This window comes from Spermophilus citellus, assembly GCF_964194105.1.
Source record: "Spermophilus citellus genome assembly, chromosome: 14".
NCBI lineage: Eukaryota > Metazoa > Chordata > Mammalia > Rodentia > Sciuridae > Spermophilus > Spermophilus citellus.
In genome coordinates this window covers 30,331,824-30,338,921 of record NC_138194.1, presented here as the reverse complement: position 1 = coordinate 30,338,921, position 7,098 = coordinate 30,331,824, and positions in this window count along the sequence as shown.

Here is a 7,098-nt window from a genome sequence, read left to right as displayed (position 1 = left end):
GCACTGTCTTTTAGATGATGAAATTCATCCAATGTAATTAATCTAGATGACAGCCTCAGGGAATACTTCTGTAATATTTGCTGTTACCTCAACATCACAACTCTGGGGACCAAGCTTCCATCTCATGAGCCTCTGTCATAATATACCAGGCAACCTTACTAGGGCAAGAGAATATCAATAATGTGGACATGTAGGGTTAGAATTTGCAACCATAAGTCTGATGTACAAGAAAGTTAATTTACTTTTGAGTTCAATGTAGGACATCCTTTTCTGGTTAATCCTTTTCTGGAGAAAGAAAAAAGATTAAACTTGTAAGAGACTACATATGCAGACAAGAGCAAGAAAATATATGAAAGCCGAACTTTGGCCCTAAACCTGAAGTAACTTGCTCAGAAAACCAGCCCCTTTCCTACCATAAACAACCCAGAAAGTCAGAATGCTGTAAGTCAGACTTGCAGGAAGTCAGACTGCTGTCTCTAATGACAATATAGAAAGCTAAACAATAAATTTTGTAACCCTCAGCTCCAATAGCCAGGCTCAATAATAACTGATATCTTCCTTTATTTTTGTTCTCTCTCGCAATTTAGGAACAAATGGAGAAAACCAAATATGCAACTCTAGCCAATCACATAGGAGGCCCTGCTTCAATTACACACCTTCAGCTTTCCCTGGCCAACATCTTCCACTCAGGGCTCCTCTGCAATCTTTCCTTCTTTCTGCTACAAAGTTTTCTCTTCCTGCCTGTTTTTGAGTCTTTGCCAAAACCCACGTGATGGTGTCCGACTCCCTTGCTATAGTAGCTCCAAATAAATAGATTTGCCTGGATTTTTGTTTATTCCCTCACTTTCCAACTGAAGGTAATAAATACTGTGACTTATGACATAGGACCAGGCTCTATGCAGTATCACACTCAGAGTTTCCCCCTTCCCTTTCTGCTTTTATCTTTTCCCCAGGGTGATTCAGTTCTCAGAGACTTCTATTGACACTTGGCAACTGGGGAAGGGAATCTAGTCTGAGTACCATTCTCTGCCACAATCCGACCTCTACTGAGGCAACTCAAGCCCATGGTCTGTGGGTGTTGGTCATTGTTTTTGATGTACCCATCAAAACCTCCTGTGGACTCTGGCTTTCAAGGTGTATGCTTTACACCATCCTTTTTCTGACCAGTGTATCTGCCAGGTTTTTCTGGACTTCTGTGGCTACCTGGAGGCTTCGAGGTCTCCCAGTGCCTTTCTGCTCATGCTTACATTACTGGTGTGCAAGGGACTCTAAAAGGCTGTCCTTGGGATCATCTATCTATATGGATATTTGCTTTAATTGTTTTTATTGTTCAAAACTTTTTACCCCAGTTCCTCTCTTTATGGTTTCACCTTCATAATAGTAGAAGCGGAAAGTCTTATTCCCAGTCCTCTTTGCCACCAGTCCACAGATATGGGAATTAGGCTCTACAGATATTACATGTGGCTTCAATCTGGAGAGAAGTGATATGAAGAAGGCAGTATGGTAAGAAATAATAAAAATGGCAGGTAGCAGTGATATAACTGGCATGCAGAAGGACCCTGGCAAAACTCTGAAATGTAGCAATTGGTGCAGTACATATACAATGATATGTGTGTGGCTCTAGGGTCTTTCTTGAATGTCCCAGAATATAATTGAGGTGTTACCTTTGACTTGCATTCTCTGACCTTTCTAAGATTCTTGGAGTTCCCTATTATAAGGTAGCACTTTTTTTTTTTAAGGTTGAATACAGCTAAGGTGTATTCAGTTATTTGCAGCTAAAAATTATCAGGTATTTTCTCAATCATTGTTCATCAGATATTCAGTGATATTACACCTCTAGCAACAGGCCATACCAGCTAATGAGTACTAAGTGGCTTCTATGCTCCAATGTATACCCAGAGACAGGAGGGACATTGGTTACAGCAATGAAGTACAAGGAAACTACAATACATTGGCAGGTGGCTCAAGCACAAATCCACTGGGCTGGAGCAACAGATGACAAATATCAACCTGAACTGGTTCAGAACTCAGAGAACATGGGTTCTTTGCTCATATTCTCAGTAATACCCATAGAACAATTTTTACAGCCATGCAGGGTGAGGGAGTAGACACTGCTAATTGAGTAATAGGAAACACAATGGCAACTCCCTGATCTGGGACTTGAGGAAATTCAGGTTCCAAGAGACAGGACACAGTGCTTACTACATAACAGGCTGTATTTTAAACACAGGACATGAAATCATTGAATCTTCTCCATAGTCCTCTGAAGTGGTATATGCTATCATTGTAGTGATAACAAAATTGAGGCTTAGCGATAGGAAGGTCAAGGTCATGCAGCTGGTAAGTTATAGAACCATGATGCAGAAAGGGAAGAAAGATGGAGATGGGAGAGAGGTCCAGAGTGCCTGCCAGTTTTTAAAATTCATGATATGCTTTTAAAACTGAAGATACCTCTTTTCTGTAGGAGGAAAAATTTGTTAATGAAATAAAGTCTGTAATAGGGCTGCAAGGCAGATATGCCCTAACACTTTACCTGAAAGAAAAGTGCTAAGTGGGAGAACTGGGGCTTCCTTCAATTAGTTGGAGGCCAAAAGAGATCACATCGTTCCCCTCAAAGTTCAGTTTGCTCTTCCAATCCTAGAGGCTACTGATGACACAGCTGTGTACACGGTGATTCATAAATAATTCTCAAGGCCATACCTCCTCCTGGGTATCATGCAGTCATGCTTCAGCAGTGAGAGGAGATGGGTTTTGTCTCTACTGGCAGTATGGTTTGACTTGGCTAACTCTTGGGTTCCTCAAGTTCTTTTCTCAGATATCAGCCCACACCATCCACAGACCCTGTGGAAATGGGAGGCAGGACTTGTTTGTAGCAAGTGCTTTTCTTTTTATTTTTTTATTGCTTATATATTTTTAATGAAAACCTGCAGCAGAAAACTCAAGGTCAACATTAATGAAAAAATAGTTACCTCATTGCTATTAGGTTTTTTTTGTTTTTTTTTTTTTTTTTTTTTGTATCGGTTATTGAACCTAGGGTTGCTTAACTACTGAGCCTCATCCCCAGCCCTTTTTATTTTATTTTATTTATTTTTTATTTAATTGATTTTATTTTTTAAGTACACTACAGCAGGATGCATTACAATTCCTATTACACATATAGAGCACATTTTTTCATATCTTTGTATAAAGTATGTTCACACCAATTCATGTCTTTATACATGTACTTTTTTTTGCATTACAATTCTTATTACACATATATACCACGATTTTTCATACCTCTGTTTTGTATATAAAGTATGTTGACACCCAATTCGTGTCTTCATACATGTACTTTGGATAATGATGTCCATCACATTTCACCATCCTTGTAGCCAGTGCTTTTCTTACTTCAAAAATCTGCTGTTTTGGAGTAGTTGTTAGCAAAGTGTGGTCCTGATGCTCATCACCTGGATCACCTGGAGACAGTCCATATGCAATTTCTCAACTCTACCCCAGAACTACTGATTCAGAAACGAGGACAAGGAAGTTCAGCAATCTGCATTTGAACATTTCTAAGTGATGCTGAGGCTTGTTTACATTCGAGGGCCACTACTTGAAAGTCAGGGTTAAGTTTATATCCCTAGGTCTTCTCTTAATGTAACAGCTTTATTGAGCTATAATCCACATGGAAACCACCCCTTTAAAATATATAATGATGTGAATTTTAGTATATCCACAGAGCTGTGCAAATGTAACAGTGGCCTATCTCGTGCTTTGAATATAACCCTTACTGCTTTGCCACTGAGGCTTATTTTAAAATGGATGTGTTTTCTTTTCCTCTTCTGCATCTCCCCCTCCCTAACCTGGCAAAGGGGATCAGGATTACCTTTTCCCCATCCTAGGCAGAATTATCTGTCTTTGAGTACATACCCACCATAGGAACTAAGTAATTCAGATTTCATGGATGGCTTCAGAAGATCTAAGGATTAGCTATCTCCCAAATTAACAAGTGAATCACGGCTCCTCACAGGGAACACAGGAATGAACATCACATGGATAGACTTCAAGAAAAGCATCACATGATCATCTCAATAGATGCAGAGAAAGCATTTGGCAAAATTCAGCATCAATGCATGCTCAAAACACTAGAAAAAGTACGAGTAGAAGGAACATATTTTAATATTGTAAAAGCTATATATGCTAAACCCAAGGGCAACATCATCATAAACGGAGAAAAACTGAAAGCATTTCCTCTAAAAACTGGAACAAGATAGAGATGCCCTCTTTCACCACTTCTATTCACCATAGTCCTTGAAACCCTAGCAAGAGCAATGAGACAGAAGAAAGATATTAAAGGGATACAAATAGGAAAAGAAGAGCTCAAACTATCCCTATTTGCTGATGATGTGATTCTACACTTAGTCAAAAAAAATTTCTACCAGAAAACTTTTAGAACTCATGAATGAATTCAGCAATGTAGCAGGATATAGAATCAATACCCATAAAACGATGAGTCAGTTGAAAGAGAAATTAGCAAAACTACCCCATTCACAATAGCCTCACAAAAGAAAAATACTTGAGAATCAGTCTAACAAAACAGGTTAAAAGACCTCTACAATAAAAACTACAGAACACTAAAGAAAAAAATTAAAGAAGACCTTAGAAGCTGGAAAGATCTCCCATGTTCTTGGACATGGATAGGCAACATTAATATGGTCAAAATGGCCATGCTACCGAAAGCACTATACAGATTAAATGCAATTCCTATTAAAATTCCAATGATGTTCTTCATAGAAATAGAAAAAGGCAGGGAGTAAATTTATTTCAAAAAATAAGTGACCCAGAATATCCAAAGCAATCTTTAATGAAAAAAGTGAAGCAAGAGGCATCACAATACCATACCTTAAATTATCCTACAGAGATATAGTAACAAAACAGCATAGTATTAGTGGGTGTGCGCGCACACGCACGCACACACACACACACACACACAGAAGACATGAAGACCAATGGGCCAGAATAGAAGATATAGAGAGAAGCCTACATATATACAGTTATCTCATACTAGACAAAAGCGCCATAAACATACATTGGAGAAAAGATAGCCTTTTCAAAAAATGTTGCTGGGAAAACTGTAAATCCATATGTAGTAGAATGAAATTTAACCCCTATCTCTCACTCTGCACAAAACTCAACTCACAGTGGATCAAGGACCTAAGCATTAGACCAGAGACTCTGTGCCTACTAGAAGAAAATGTAGGCCCAACTCTCCATCATGTTGGCTTAGGAACTGACTTCCTCAACAAGACTCCTAAATCACAAGGAATAAAATCAAGAATCAAGAAATGGAATGATATCAAACTGAAAGCTTTTTCACAGCAAAGGGAACAATCAAGAATGTGAAGAGAGAGCCTACAGAATGGGAGAAAATCTTTGGTACCTGAAACTCAGAGCATTAATCTCCAGATCAACATCACAAACTTACCCCACCCTCAAAAAAAAAAAAAACCCAAATAAACCAACCAATAAATGGGCAAAGGAACTTAACAACTTAACAGGCACTTCACAAAAGAAATACAAAGGGTCAACAAACATATGAAAAAATGTTCAACATATCTAGCAATTAAAGAAATGCAAATTAATACTATACTGTGTGTGTGTGTGCAGGCATACACGTGAGTATCTCCATCCCATAAGCTTCAAATCCTGTTATTGACATGTAACTGAAAGGGGGCATTAGAAGTAACCTTATTGCCCTATTTAAATATCTCACTCCAGTCAGAATGGCAATTATCAAGAATATAAGCAGCAATAAATGTTGGGGAGGAGGATACAGGGGAAAATGTTTACTACACATTGCTGGTGGGACTGCAAATTGGGGCAACCACTCTGGAGAGCAGAATGGAGATTCCTCAGAAAACTTGGAATGGGACCACCGTTTGACCCAGTTATCCCGTTCCTCAGGATATATCCAAAGAACATAAAAACAGCATACTACAGTGATGCAGCCAAATCAATGTTTATAGAAGCTCAATTTAGAATAGCCAAGCTATGGAACTAAACTAGGTACCCTTCAACAGATGAATGGTTAAAGAATACTTGGCATATATACCCAATGAAATATTACTCATCCATAAAGAGAAATGAAATTATGGCATTTGCCAGTAAATGGGTGGAACTGGAGACCATCATGCTAAGCAAAATAAGCCAATTCCCCCCCAAATCAAAGACTGAATATTCTCTGATGTGTGGATGCTGACACACATTGGGGTGGGGATGGTGGGGAGAATAGAAATTCATTGGATTAGACAAAGGGGAATGATGGGAAGAGAGGGAAGGTAAGAATAGGAAAGACAGTAGAATGGATTGGACATAACTTTCCCATGTTCATATATGAATACATGACCATAAAACTCCATATCATGTACAACAAAAAGAATGGAATCCTAATTAGAATAAGTTACATTCCATGTATGTATAATATGTCAAAATGCACTCTACTGTCATGTATATCTAAAAAGAACAAATTAAAAAAAACTATTTGTCCTCTGGGACAGAAGTTCCCTGTGCTTCTAGTTTGCTAGCAAAGCAAGAAAACTTCCTTTTCCTTTTATTTCTCATTATTAAATTGGCATCCATGACAAAGACCAAGCTTTCTGTAACACAACCATCTCCATAATCCCCTTTAAGACATTCCCAGGCCCTAAACAACTTAGCAAGACCCTATCTCAAAATAAAAAATAAGGGCTAGGGATGTGACTAATGATTAAGGGGTCCTGGTTTCAATCTCTGATACCAAAAAATAATAATAACAAAAACATTTCCATCCTCTGCCCACCCCCACAAAAAAACCAAAAAACTATTCCCATTAGCAGTCACTACCATTTTCTCCCAAACCACTGAAAAACTTCAGTTCTAGGCCATGACAAACTTGCTTTCTTTGTTTGTTGATTTGCCCATTCTGAACATTTCACATAAATGAGATTATGCCACACATAGTCTTTTGTGACTAGCTTTTTCTGCTTCACATGATGGTTTCAAGATTTGTGTATACTGTAGCGTAAGTCTTTTTATGGTCAAACAACAGTCCATTGTATGGATACATCACACTTTATTTAT